This window comes from Lepisosteus platostomus, chromosome 23, assembly GCF_059453375.1.
Source record: "Lepisosteus platostomus isolate fLepPlt1 chromosome 23, fLepPlt1.hap1, whole genome shotgun sequence".
Classification (NCBI taxonomy): Eukaryota; Metazoa; Chordata; class Actinopteri; order Semionotiformes; family Lepisosteidae; genus Lepisosteus; species Lepisosteus platostomus.
This window is the reverse complement of record NC_142633.1, coordinates 16729739-16744963: the sequence shown is the minus strand read 5'-3', so window position 1 is coordinate 16744963 and position 15225 is coordinate 16729739. Positions and strand designations below refer to the sequence as shown.

The 15225-nt window shown below is 47.6% G+C and overlaps 1 protein-coding gene across 2 annotated transcripts in view; it reads right to left on the bottom strand.

Annotated features, from left to right (window-relative positions):
• The window catches only part of rerea (arginine-glutamic acid dipeptide (RE) repeats a), a 153254-nt gene extending 147817 nt beyond the window's left edge, over nucleotides 1–5437 (bottom strand). For both annotated transcript variants that reach the window (XM_088617187.1, XM_088617188.1), the window contains exon 1: nucleotides 5151–5437. The gene's annotated coding sequence lies outside the window, so the exon portion shown is untranslated. The remainder of the gene's footprint in view (nucleotides 1–5150) is intronic.
• Nucleotides 5438–15225: the final 9788 nt, after the last annotated feature.

Here is a 15225-nt window from a genome sequence, read left to right as displayed (position 1 = left end):
ATTAACCAACCATCTGTTTAACATCACTGGGCCCTGATGTTCACAGGGCTACAGGGTCATCTTTCTAGTGATTTATGGGCTCCATGTGCTCTCGGTTACTGTTAAAACAGCCCCCCCCTTCCTTCTCATTTGAAAATCCTTTGCAAAAACAAAAGGCCTGGGCACCGTTGGTACCAACAGCTACGTCACCGTGTCTACGCAGATGGATAATTAATTCAATTTTATTATATACTTACAGGCGACGTCCGACAAAATTAAAAATCGGTTTGGATGAATTAGGTTTAATTGAAGCTTACGTTAGGAGTAAACCTGCAAGACTTTAAACCAAACCTTCAGATCCTCATCACAGCACTACAAAGTGAATTCTATAATGGAGCCCACAGCTTATTTACATTAAACTGTGCAGACAAGACTATGTACTCTTTTACACAAAGGTATGTGGAAGGATGGCACAAGCTCCACGTGAGGAAAGGTGATATCCTGGCTTCTTTCGAAACAAGTAAATTAGATCCGCAGATCAATTAGCTACTAGCAACCAAATAAACTAGATAGGACGAACAACCTCTTTGTTTGCAACCTGTCTTGTGTTCTCTATTTGTGAAACCAAAAGCACACCAAGATCAGTCCAGCATCAAATGGCTCCCAGAAGATAAACTTCATTACTGTGTTCATACGAATAAATTACCCTATGTAATCTGATTAAGGCTTGCTTTTTCACAAAGCCTTCAAAAATGGCTCGCAGCTCAGTGACGCCATTTAACAACCCCTAGCTATTTTATACTACAGAAAATGTTCTCAATAATCTCTGTATGAAAGCCAGTCTATAACAGTGCCTTGACAGAAATATTGATTGTTGTGACGTGGTAAATTTGTTAACCGCAACAAAAAATACAGATGAAATTTTTTTTAAAAATTAAGTCACTTACCAGTTTGTCAATGCTTCCAGAATGCGATCTCATGACACAATTTAAGTGCAGTTTTCCACAGTCCCATTAAAATGTGCCTCCATGCCCTTAAGCAAATCTAGAATGGTCAATAATGGGTGCGCACTAATGCATCCAATTCATTTTACCCTTCTTAACAAACGCGTAAACAGCCTGTTGATTTGCAAAAGCAAAACAATGCCGACAAAATAGCTTCGCAGGGTCGCTGTAAAAAAACGGCATCCTTGTCAAGCTTACTTTAAATTAAACTTTCGACTCACATTTCCTGCAACAACATTGGAAAATAAGCAAGAAAAATAAAAAGATTTTCATTATTTATTAAAAGGCCAACAGATGCTTATTCAAACTGTAACAGTTGTTTGCAAAGCAGATCGGAGGTGTCTTTGCCAGAGACAATGCTATTTCTGTACACTGCTATAGCATGAACCATAAAGCAAAACAGGCACAGTGCAGGCTACTCAAGCACAACAAAACTTGTTAATGGATTTCAATGACAGCATCAGCCATCTACTCCATGTGTTATTACTGCTACAACATATTTCATACATAATACTAGAAAGATGTGTGAGCGCAGTAATACCAGTGTTATGCAATTCATTATTTATCTCTATAAAGGTCGAACAAACACACCTCATGATTCCTCAGCTGCATAATTAAACAGCACACCTGTCAAGAGCCTTTTCTTGTATGCTAAACAGTACACTTGCTCAATTTGCTGCCTTTAACAGGCTACATGCCTGAACATTAAAACAGCGCAAACCCAGCAGTACTGCAAGGTGATGGACGTACTCCAAAGAAAACTGCCTGCGCTCAGGAGAAAGAACCAAGAAACTCAAGAAAGAACAGTGGGGATGTTCAAATTAAGCCACACTGCTCTTTGCAAATGAATTTTAACGCGTTTCGCTGTCTTGCTCATGTGTGAAAAACACAGCTTCTCCTTGGGCGCACTTCAACAGGTTTACTTAACATCCGCTTACCGGCTTTTGAAAACAGCAACTTAAAAATCACATCTCGCTGCTAGCCAGCACAGCAGGAGCATTCACTAGCTCCACTTACTCCCTTTTCATTAATGGCAGCTCAAGACTGACCACTACAGTTCCATCTCATTTCTTGCCTCCTCCTACATACCAGAGGTCAGATTTAAAAAAAGGCATGAAGTCAACACCCTCCACACAAACCAGATTTAGTCTTCCAGAGATAAATACAAACCGAAATTTTCGACAACCGTTCCGAACAACTGTTCTCCTCCAATTTCCCTTTCCCCTCCAACAAGCCTCTATGTTTCACAGCACGATGCCGTCGCCACATGCTACATGTGGCTCGGACAGCTCCAGAGCCGAAATTAAGAGGGGCTCCTTCGCACACGAAGAAGAGGTGTCCCAGCCGAGCTGCCAGGCCAAGCCGGTGAATCCCAACATGCTACAGTCCTTCAGCGCACACCTGGATGAGGCCTTAGGACTGAGGAGCTGCTGGCAACCAAAACAAAGCAAGACAGGCCAAATAGCCTTGCAATAGCACTAAATTAAACTGGTCTCAGCAAAAACCTTTTCCTTCAAAGAGGATCCACGGAAATGTTTACACACTGGCTCACTTAGTCTTGTAGCAGAAGCAAAGAGTAGCAGAAGCCTGACTAGTCGAATTCTCTGATGTATACTACCACCAGGCTCATTTTCCACGCAGCCGCCTTGTGAAGTATTTTTTTCTGTTAAAGAACAATAACTTACTGCTTAGTCAAATACACAGAGGAAAGCGCGAAAGTTTCCCATGGGAAATACAAACTCAACCCAAAGCACTGCTTCAGGTTCAAAAGTGAAACAGACCAGAGGACACCACTGCCAACTAAGCACATTTTAGCTCGAGACCACGAGGATGACGACAAAGAGATGTGGGAGTACGGAACAAGCTAGCTTGTCATGCTGTTGGGCTTCTGGAAATCTTATATGTGAAGGTGGATTTAAAACCGAGAAGGTAGAAGCACTTCTTTACACAAAGGGCTGTGGGGGCGTGGAACAAGCAGCTCAGTCATGTTGTTGGAAGCCCATACCGTGACTTCTTTCAAGAAACGGCTGGGGGAGATCCTGGGAACAGTTCACTAACTACCAAAAGGGCTGGCTGGACCCAACGAACGGTCTCCTCTCGTTTGTAAAACAAACAAGCGCTGTTGAAAGTTCCAGTACCAGCAAGTGTCTCCTCAACGGCCTGGTCTCTGCACATCCCGGAAGACACTGTGTACATAAACAAAAAAAAAATACTGGGGGCCCAGGATCTTACAATAATCTCACGGGGGGTTGTTAAGGCTTGTTTTAGCAGGAAACAGTCCTTCACTAAAATAAGACGCAGAGTTCTTCATTCCTGCGTGCTGTAATTTTACTCCTCTCCCCTAAACCACAGGTTCTCGGTGCGGTTTAGCACATTGCAAGTGTCAAAATCGGCCCCGTCCGCTCCTCCCCACTTAACAACAGAACTTTGTGTACAAAGCCCTTCATCCTCTCACGGTCCCAGCACGTTTCATTAAAGAAAAGGTGAAAAAAAATAGTTTTGTTTCTATAACACTGACACATGAGGGCAAATAATGACATCAGTGCACACCCCCCCCCCCCAAACATACATACACACAAGTCTGAGTGAGTAAACTTTTAAAAAATAAGCTTGGGAGAAGCAAGGCAAGTGAGCAAGAGAATATCCTGATGCAACCTTATCCTGAACACAACTGGGGGGGAAAAAACTGGAACAATAGAACATCAGATCGACTCCACGATTAAATATCTTTCACACAAACGATCCACCATCTTTAAACTGTAGACTTTAATGATCTCAGAGACTACTCATGAGGCAGCTCCAGTTTCCGTAGGCAAGGAGGGTCTGGACTAAAGGCAGCGGAGGGCGTCTTAAGGACTTTTCCTTTTTTTTTCCCACCCCCAACACCCCAGACACTTATTGACACGATCAATACGCTTCTCGCCCTCCGCGATGGGGAACAGGGAGCTGAGATTGTTTTAAACCGCACAGCGCGTTTGTCTTACGCTATCTCCTCCTCCCGTGAGCCGGCTCACAATGGCAATCGTGCACAGCATGCGTGAGGGGTGAAACCGAGTGCACGCAGCCATTCATAATATACACAAAACACAACGGCGTTTCGCTCAGACACCTCCCGGCCGGTGGCTTGGCCGGGCTTGGCTCCCTTCCAGAGAGCGAATACCGTCCTGTTCCCGTCCAGCCCCCCCAGTAACGTCAACCGGACCCCGGCTTAGCGCTGCCGAACAATGACTGAGCCATCGTGTGAAGAAACTGACAAGGGGACCATTTAACAACACTGACATCAGCTCCAGCCTGCCAGGGCCAATTAACACGGGGTTCGGACAACCTGGCTCTTGTGTTTGGTTTGTTTTGAAGGAATTTTTCTTCTTCTATTTCGATTTAAGTGAGGGCTTAAGACGTCTCGAAAAAACATGCGGCTGCTTTTCACACGACTTCCCAAGAAACGAGTTTTACCAAATGTTTCCAAGCACGTTCAAGGCACTGGGGGGGTGTCGCACAGTTCAAAGACTGATTTCTGTTCTGTTTTTGTCCGGGTTGTACAACAAAATGCTTTGGTCCTCCCCCCTTAAAAAAACCCACGAGGTGATAAAAATAAAAATAAATAAATAAAACACCGAAATTCACCTCGTGGGTGCGCAAGACTCGCAGGTCAATGTAACAATTATCCAGCAGAAGTGCGTTTGACTGTTACTACTGACAAACCAGGCGACCAAAAAAATAAATAAAACTAAAACCTTCCAAAACCACTAAACGGAAAACATTCCCCGGCTGACCCGCTTTAACACATGTCAGAAAGATGGATCGGTTTATTTTTTTTTTGGTACCACCGTGCCGATTCTATCAAAAGCTTGCTTCTTTTGTCGCCGTTTCTGAGGGCAAACAAACCACAAAAACACAGTTTCCCCAAAGAAGAAGAAGAAGAAGATGAGGAGGAGGATGATCATAACAATACAGAGAGAGGGGTCTGGTCCCTTTCATTCAAACTAGCACACCAGCCTGAATTGTAAAAGAAAAACACGGATCTCTCCCCCGCCACCACCACCACCACTACCACTACCGCTGGCGAGCCCTTATTTTCAATGAAACCAGCCGGAAATTCACCGTCTCGTCCTCCCCAGACTGCCCACCGTTCGCCAAGTACACACGCTGGTGAATTTGAAGACTTACCTTTTCGCTTGTTCTACAACATCAGTGTTTTGGGAGCGCTCACCGCAACAACGTCAAAAAAAAAACAAGGCAGGGAACTAGAGGCGAGGGGGGAGGTATGTGCCACTTTTTTGCGTGTTTTTTTTGTATAAAACGTCAGCGACCGTTCCCGATGATCCGTGTTTTTGTCATAAATATTTATGGTTCGGAATTAAGTGTGGCGTGTGTGTGTGTAAATATCAATGTTGGGAGATTTTTTTTTTCCTCTCCTCTCTCCGGATAAGACAGAAACCACCTTCCTGCGGGGAGGGTCGGAGTAACACAAAAAAAAAAGAGGCGGGGGGGGGTGCTTAGCCCACCTCTCAGTATCGGGCGCTCCGATTGGCCGCCTGGGTGGTCTGGGCGCGATCCCAGCCAATGAGGTGAGAGCGTGTAGTGATTTAAAAGAGTGTCTGTGCGTGCCACAGTGTGTGTGCACCCGTGATGTGTAAAAAAAAAAAGAGCCGAGCGCTTTACAATAAGGTATCGATTGTGTGTTTTTGAAACGTGAAGATGCGGTTGGAGAGATAGGTTCCAACCTTTATTTCCCCCCCAGTGGACTCCTAACCGCTCTTTTCGAGAAATCACTCGCACTAAGGAACCCCCCCCACACACACACCATCACCACCTCTCAGATTAGACATCGATTTGAAGTGCATTATATATCCAGCGCTTCTGGATTTCAAATATGAAAAGGCGGACCTGTTCATCTACGGTTCCGCTGGGAGCTGCTACCTGCGAGTGTGCCGGTTGTGCAAAAAAAAAACCTAACATTTCTGACCTGCCAGTTTGCGAATAATGTCTCTTTGTTTCGATTTTAACACCACTTCCCCCCCTCCCCAGTTGAAAATCACTGAATTGAGGTGTTAACTGTAGAAATTACCCGCCGCAGTCAATTCTGCGGCTACAAGGTGAGTGCGTGGTTTATTGAACAGCTCCGGCGATCACCGGGATGTCTGAGGCTCAACACACAATGCGAGACCGTGTCAACACTGCCGTTGCTCCTGAGAGATAAGAAGATTGCTTGGATGGGGAGAAGGGGAGATTAATTTGCGTCAGCGAAACCCATCTCCAGCTAATGGTCACCCGAGGGAATGTGGAAAAAGTAGCCCTTGGTGTGTCTCCCTTCTCTCTCGCCGACCCAACCAGCGACGGTGCAAAGTCTTCTCCGTTTATTACAATGTACATCACCTCCCGTGATTTAAACCCGGCCGCGGCTTCCAATCGCGTCTCGATTGTCGAGCAAACTGCCACAAGATTACAGCCTGCTTAGGCAGGAGTTATAAAGGGTTCCCTAGCAGACCAGCCAATAACACTACAGAAATCGATGGCGTCGTTTGCAACCAGTGCTACTGGACCGGTGTAAACGTGCAACTGCGGGAGACTGCGACCAAACCCATCTTGTGACCGTTTCATTTCAAGAGGTCTCATCAGTTGCATTCGAGAAATGGCGAGAGTTTCCGATTCTAGTTCGACGGTAACTGTGAGAACCCCATTTGGGCGATAAGCTTGTTCAATCACCTGAAAATCGGAACAAATCAGATTTTACGGGCACCCTGGACCGCCAAACGTCCTTGCGGAAGCTCGGGTGATTTTTATTCAGATTCACTTGGGGGGGTTTTCAAGTTGTCTTACATAAAGCGGGGGGGCGTTTGGGAATTGAACAGGCAAAAGATGATTCTGGGTAAAGCGACTTGATTTGATCGGAACTCGTGTATTTATTCGGGGCACAGGTGAAAGGGGGAGTTCAAAGTGTCGCAGCACTGAAGTCTCCGCCGCCATCTTCTCGCCGGTCCGGCATGGCCACCCTGCTCGTGGCTGTGGTCACTCTTCGTGTCCGGCGGACCCACTCGGGTGACCGCCCCCAGACCCCAGCGGAGGGGGTACCTTGCAACTCATCCAGGAAGTGTCCTGAGTCTCGTGTGCGGACCGTCTGTACCGCATCCTTCCCCATCGGGGCAGCTATCTTAGGCGGCCACACACAAAAAAGCGAAGAAGATGTATCAGTCTAGTGTCATTTCTACCCATTTAGGTCTATCACCCCAAAAGAAATGAACCTTCTCCGTTCCATGTAGCACTCCTGTAGAGGTAATAATTATCTTTCCGTTTCTCACAGACTCAAACCCAGAGTACGACTTATTCTGTTCTGACAACAAAGGCGGCGTCTGTGCCCCTTCTAGAGATATTCCACTAGCACATCCCGAGTTTAAAAAAAAACGAATCCAGGAATACTGTACCTCCGTCGACACATATGCATCAAAACTGAGCTTGTTTTCACACCAGCAGAATTATCAACTACCGTAAAAAGGGATGAACTCGCTGGAAAAGTGACTTAAAATGCGCTTCATTTGTAATACGCTAACAGCTGAAGGCAGAAGTCTAGGGAAAACACGGGACACGTGAAATATATCGGGTTATTTTTAGCTCATCAGGTAAACAGCTCTGAAATCGTAGACGGATCTTTCAAAACGGAGCAAATTGCAGCAGAGCACGGGGAAGCTTCCTCAGCTAATTTGCGAATGTTTCATTCGACAGCAGACTTTGCACGCCAGCTCTCGTAGGAAGTGTGCCGGGGAAGGAATACGCTGTGACAACTCTGTACAGCGGCAGGCATGAGGCTCTAGTGTCAAGTGTTTCGCGTCTCGATTCTCGCAGGCTTGGCGCGCCTCCGTGCCGGACCTGAGCGAGCTCCAGCTGGACTGCATGAGCTGCAGGCGAGCCCCGTGCTGCCGTTTGTGGTTTAAGGAGAGGAAAACGATAAGACTGCGGTCAAGTGTGCAACCCATTCCGCCGGGCCCCAGTGTGCATGAGCAATTCTGCTTCCCAGGGAAAGAAAAAAAAACCGTTCAAAGCGGTTTCTTAAACATTTTTTATCGCTTCCGAAATGCCTTCCGGTATTGTCTTAGTACGTGCTTTTTGTTTTGTTTTGTTTTGGAACTCGGCATACAGAGAAACACAAAGCGACGACCTCCGCAGGTGGATGGGACTCACAGTGCCGCCCGCGGTCCCGGGTGCGAGCTGGGCGCACAGCGAGCTGAGCAAGAGCTCTCGAGACGTGGTCGTTGTCACGGACGGAACGGGTCGACCCTGTCTGTGAAGCGCGGGGTGGGAGTCATTAGGATAAGGGTACCCGGAGGCCCGACCTGCTAGCGAGGGTGGGCTGCTCTGTTCTACAGGCACACCACAGGGCGAAGGAACGGCGGAAACAAAACCAGGTGAAGCGTCCTCGCCCTAGTGAAGCGAAGAAGCCCAGACCCCTCGTGAAAGGGGACCGAGCGAGAGCGGAGCCTCGGAGAGACTGGCGGGAACTGCTACAGCTCCGGGGCAAGACACTGGACTGCGGAAAGGGGAAAAAAAAACAGGCTTCGACCTGATCGAAGGAAGCAACACAACCTTCGTCTGTAACTTGAAAGGTGCGCGTGTGTAATTGACATTCTGCGAATACAATTCAATACCCCCGTCACTGCTGCCAGCACCAGGCAGATGGCCCGCATCTCATTCAACGGCAGAGCTCCAGTATTTTGGCAGCCCTGCGAAAACCACCACATTAGTCATCCTTTATGTGCAAAACACAGTAATCTAAGGGATACTGAATCAGCGCGTCGTTTATGATTATAATTACTATTATTGAAAATGAAAACATGATCTAAAGTATCCCGACAGTGTGCGCTCCACTGCAGTAATGTGTGTAGGCCCAAGCCATGAAAACTCCCGGTTTCTCACGGACGGAAGTCATAGCGCCCAGACCCAGGAGTCCCGTGGAATCGCCTGACCCCCTGCACACTCGTGGGGCTCGGACCCACGCTGCAGGCCTCGCGGTCACGGGACGGCAGGGATTGATGGGGGCCGCCAGACACGCCCCCGTTCAGCCGGGCACGACCTGGACTGACGTTCGGATAAATCAACATGCTTGTGTTTGCGCTGCTGCCCCAGCGACACAGTATCAAACCTGAAATGTCTAGGCAGGTGGAAAGAAATTAGCGGCCCTTTTTGGGGGAGGGGAGGGGCCCTCACCTCTCATTGGTTTTCCGCAGGTCATGTGACAGGAAGCGCCATGAAGGCACGTGCCAGGCTGGAGCGTGCCGAGCGCCGCGCGAGTCGCCCGTAGCCGCAGTCAGCAGGCAGCAGGTGTCTGCAGGACACGGCGTGCGTCGTGTGGGATCTCCTCACATCAATGTGTCTTCTCGGAGACTTGATCAGCACCGAGAGCCCTGTCGTTATATATTGAGAGAGCGAGCACACGTGAGATACCCCAGGTCGCCGGTCGCGGTTCTGTTTGACCGCTCCTGTGGTGCAGTGTTCGATAATTAAGTTGTGTGTGTGTGTGTGTTTATATATATATACACACACACTCTGTATGTCCCGTCGGGGGTATACCCTGCCTCGCACCCGCTGCGTCTGCTCCTCCACGACGCTGTACTGGGTGAAGCGGTCAGGAAGTGGTATCAGACACACAAACAGTACAGTAGTGTGGCAACTTTCAAAACCTTCACAGAAATCACACACTACTGAGACACGGCCATTTGCGGAAAACACCGTTACAGATAAAGATGACTAAATATTGGGTATTATGACTGTGAGTTTAAGAAGTAAGGCAACTAGCCAAGGCATTGGATCAGATTACACATAATCTTTTGTGTAAGAATATCGTCATTCATTAGGGAAATTATTTTTAAACAGCCTATTTATAGGATGTCTATCCACCACGCATTCACAGTGACAATAAGACCCAAGACACCGCAGCGAGCACCGAGATAGATCAGCGATTATTTTTCTGTAAAGGAACCGAAAACCCGTTCTGTCCAGCCCCCGTCCTGGGGAGCCACAGTCCTTTCAATCCTAGAGGTCACCCTAAATCAGGGGGGTGCACCGCTGGTTCTGGAGACCCCAAGACTGTCTCGCGAGTCACTCGTTTCGAACACCATGGCAAAAGTCACGCGAGAGTTTTCCCACGTGAGGCTGGGTCTCTGTTGAGTGACAACGGAGGCCCGGGTCCGAGTCCCCCGGCGGTGGGGGGCCGACCTGATGCGGCAGCGACAAGGGCGCCCACCTGAACCCCGAAGTGTTACATTGGACTGATATGTACTTGTAACCTGCTCACGCCTCCATCGCTGAAGTGTGTTCACATGTTGGTCCAAACAAGCGCCAAGGAGACTCTAAACAGCTCCCGTCCTTAACTGTTCTCAGAAGTGTTCCCAAGTCCCAGGGATGGGAGACCCCAGATTTCATTAGTGGAGTCTTCCTAACCCCTGATCTTCTTCATGGGTGTCGCGTACCGTTCAGCTATTTACCCTGATGCTGCACATTGGGGGTGGTGGAGGAGAGTCCCCATTACCTGTAAAGCGCTTTGAGTGGAGTGTCCAGAAAAGCGCTATATAAGTGTAAGCAATTATTATTATTATAAAAGACCATCCACGTACCGCCCATCGCAAACATGCCCGTGGAAAGTAACGCGGGTGTTTGTTTTCTACAGTGTGGGTCATTTCCGTCTTCTGGCGCGTAACCGATTGGCAATTGGCAGGACAGAAACGTCACATCAGCTTCTAAACACAAATCGCACGTCAATGAACCGTACAGGGGGGGGAAAATGAAAGGGTGGGAGAGGATCTAATTTTAATACAAATAAGACGGGGGATTGGTCGCCTCTTCACGGCATCGCATTGCGAAAAGACCACAAGTGGGCTCGCTGCAAGCCGAGTCATAAACAGCGCTTCTCCGCCGGTTACAGTCAGCGGTAGTGTGACGATGCCGAGTTAACTGTGCTGGGAATTTACCGCTGAGAGATTTGTCTTTCACGGGACCGGGGACACACGTACAGTCGGGAAACAAAAGTATGTCCGGACAGCGGTGGTGTGTCTTAAACGTGCGCTCTCGCTGTTGTCACCTCAAAACTTTCCAGGCCCTTTTACACGGAGAAACGAGACTTAAAGAAAGCGAACCCCGACCACAAGCGTGATGATCGCTGAACGTGATTGATCCGTCTTTGGCGGATTTGTAACCTCATCTGGCGTGTTTACAAGTCGTGCCCCCGGTGTCCCTATAATTAACTCATTTTTCTCATCTGTACGCCGACACCCCGTCTCTTATTATCGGACTGCACCGGGTAGCACTCTGTGTGGAGCAGAGCTTCACATTACAATAACTGATGTTGATTTCACACGCGGCGTATATGCGCTTCCTAGGTATTTAAATTAAATTATAATAAAAAGGTGACTGTTTCAAGTGGGGTGTGATCAGCCTATTAATATAACCAAAACGCGCCTAAATTGAAATGATATGGTTATTGAAATCCTGCTTGAATCACTTTTTTTTACTGGACTGCAAAATAATATATATATCTAATTATTATTGATTACTAAAATCACATCCTCGCTTCATGTGATCGATTAGATTGGATGGAGCACGTGTTTTACTTTCAGCCGTTCTACAAAGCCGTTAAAGGCACTTTCTACACCACCACAGTACTGCCACCTCATGAGGAAAAAAATACATTTTCTTTAAATCCTCGAAGTTGAGATGTTAAACATGTTTCCGAATTTAATTCGGAATTTAGCCAGCAGCCATATCACCCTGCAACTCACAGCTGACAACCCACTGGAGCTCAGCAGGTGTGAGCCTGGTCAGTACCTGGATAGGAGACCTCCTGGGAAAAACTAAGGTTGCTGCTGGAAGAGGTGTTAGTGGGGCCAGCAGGGGGCGCTTACCCTGCAGTTCATGTGGGTCTAATGCCCCAGTATAGTGACGGGGACACTATACTGTAAACAGGCACCGTCCTTCGGATGAGACGTAAAACTGAGGTCCTGACTCTCTGTGGTCATTAAAAATCCCAGGGCGTCTCTCGAAAAGAGTAGGGGTGTAACCCCGGCGTCCTGGCCAAATTTCCCCCTGGCCCATATCAATCATGGCCTCCTAATAACCCCCATCTCTGAACTGGCTTCATCACTCTGCTCTCCTCCCCACTGATAGCTGGTGTGTGGGGAGTGTTCTGGTCCCCATTACCTGTAAAGCGCTTTGAGTGGAGTGTCCAGAAAAGCGCTATGTAAGTGTAAGCAATTATTATTAATATAGACATGAATGGTGGAGACATGAATCTCGCGTGTTTCTGCGGTGTCACCACCAGAGGTCGCTGTCGCTTGGCAGGCCAGGGCGGCGGCAGAATCGCGTTGATCTCCCACCTGAAAGGTGAGGAACACGTGCAGAAAAGTAGTATAACACACTAGGAACACGGGACTTTGAGAAACACACCCTCTGACACACCTGGGCACATCATCAGCGATGTTGTTTCGGGTCTTTGAACCTCCTCCAGGTGGTTTCAGGTTGGTCGAGCCCCGGCTGGTGTCCAGGTGGCGCTGGCGCCTGCAGATCACCTGGATCCACAGCCATCTTGAGGCGCTTTCTGCGGTGGTTTCGAGTGCCGGCGTCTCCCTTCACCCCTGCTCACCTGCCGCACCGCGCCCTCCCCCGGAAACAGACGTGTGCTCAAGGTGATGAACTGACCAGGCACACGGGCGCCCGTGCGATGGCAGGGGAAAGCATGAGCTACAAGAGGAAAATCAATTCATCGACGGAAAAGCCTATGTCCTCCTGTGGCCGCCCACGCAAATGAACTGCGTTGTTGCATTGCTTAATTCCAGTCTTTACCGTTCTTTTACTTCCGGCGTGTGGGCATTTTCGTATGTTGTCTCACCCGCCTGCGACACCCGAGGCTTCACCCCGATTCCGCGGCGTTAAAAGCCTGGCCGTCGCAGTAGTGCTTGAGCGCCACAAGGTGGCGCCCCTCACAGCACCAGCAGTACAGCCAATAGCCAACAGTCAATATTTAAGATTTTCGTCCAGATTTACCGGGTTTACAGCCCCTAGTGTCTCGTACAGTCGTGGTGCCATTTCCGTTTTCATTAGATATTCAATTAGGTGTAAAAAGAGTATAAAACACGGCTCTGTACCAGACTGGCATTTCACATCTGTGCCAATCTTCTGTGATGCTCTGCAGGCTCCCAGTGTAACCAAACGAACACAATGAATAAATGCAATTTGCCCACCCTGTGGTTAAAGACTGAAAGCTTTCACTTTTTATGAACTATAATACAGGGAGGGAAAAATACCTCATTAGATCAGCTGGGCTTTTTCTCGCAGCAACAAAATGACAGCTGTCTGACTGAAGGTTTGTCATGATGTAACAAGGACTGCCGATTCCCGGAAGGTCAGCTTTCAAAGTGTAAAGAAAGCACACAGATGCAGCTCCTCGGCCATTAGGACACTCCAGCTATTTATTAAACTAGAGCAGGAGGAAATATCCCGACTCCATAGGGATCTGACTAACATCCACAAGGATACTCAGCCCCCAAACACAGACAGCCACTATCCAGGGGTGCTTCGGTCTGAACTGCACACTGGCAAACTAATAAGCCAAAGTAAGTCAGGAAGCTTCAAGAAAACAACCTTCTCGGCTGTCTATTTTGGTGGGGATTTTCTCTCTGCGCTTTTCTATTTTTACTCAACACCAAACGCCTTGATAAATCCTGGCACCGGTTAAGGCTGGCTGGAGCCTCTGCCCCCTAATCCATCGACTGGCATCCCAAATCATGAAACAAAAGCAGGTTCATTCAAGTTTGTGGTGTCTGTGGCCCTGGTTTGAAGAGCAATAGGGCTTTTAATATCAACTGAGCTGCACTTAAACAAATTAAACAAATCTGTTTCATTTGTGCAGCATTAATAGACTTTTCATGCCCTATCTCATCATCCGTTAAAAAAAAACTCCCAATAAAACCTTTAGGCTCACTCTAGAACCACAGTTTCAAACTCCTTCTGCTACTGTAAAAATACTCATGTCCCCTCATGCCAGAGTACAGTTCAAGAGTTCACCCAGATGTGGATGTGACAACACTGTCAGAACTACACACAGAATTTATGACTACATTGTTATGACAGCACTGAACTCTGGAACCAGACGCATTTCATTCAGGAAAAATACTCAGAAATACACAGGGCAGCTAAATACTGCACATAGCAACCCTCCTTCCTTAGCCACCTAAATAATTACAGGATTTTTTAGCAGGGTCTGAAAAAAACTGTTGTCATAACCCGTGAAATATGGAATGGATCTGTGCAATTCTGTTCTCTGTCCATCAACATGAAGGAGGTTGTGCACTCAGTCATTCCTAGGGCCAGTTTTCCCAGAAGCCAATTAACCGACCAGTTTGTCTTTGGAATGGGGGAGGAAACCGAACCCAGGGCACCAGCGCTGCAAGACAAGTCTTCAGTTCCTAACTGCCCCTGCAGGCGAGCAGTTTTAACAGTCAAGGTGATGGAGCAGCTTTTGTCTGCATTACCCATTAAGGTGAAAGCACAACGCTTTGTCTTAATTGCCCCCGATCCATCTCGCCATGATACATTACTATTGCAAGAAAAAAAAAATTGAAATGAGCAGAAATGAGAGAAAATGAGTACTGCATTATTCTTGTGTGGCAGAGATGTTCTTTCTATACCTCCTCTACATCACTGGCCATACATGTTCCTTGGGAAACTGAACTGGTTTACAAAGCCGAGAAAGTTAATTTGACCAGTTAATAGAAAAAAAATCATCAGAAGAAAAGTAACAGCAGGCTTTTTCCCTCCCCGAGCAGACTGACTATGCTGTGTAAACTAAAAAACTTTAGTCCAACTTAATTATATTCTCAAGTATCTGCAGGCATGGTTAAAATAGCAGAGGTATACCAAGTCACTGACATCTTTGTAAATAAGTACTATTGGATTTAAATGAGGTACCCTTACACACGAACACTGAGGGAGCTATACCACCGCCACCCAGATCATCTGTATTCACGATCAATACATTGCCAAATTTGTTATTCCCACCCGACAGACCCCTTGGAAGAGTCAGAGTTGTGCACTCCATACTTCCTGCTACAAGCACTGCAAGATACGCATGGGAGAAGGAGAACCTACCCACCTTTGAGCCTCTGGACATGACCCACAGGCAACCCAGCCCTGGCCTGGAGAAGTGCCACTTAGAAAACAGGCTTGTCCCCCCACCCCTGCAAGCACCCAGCTGGCCACA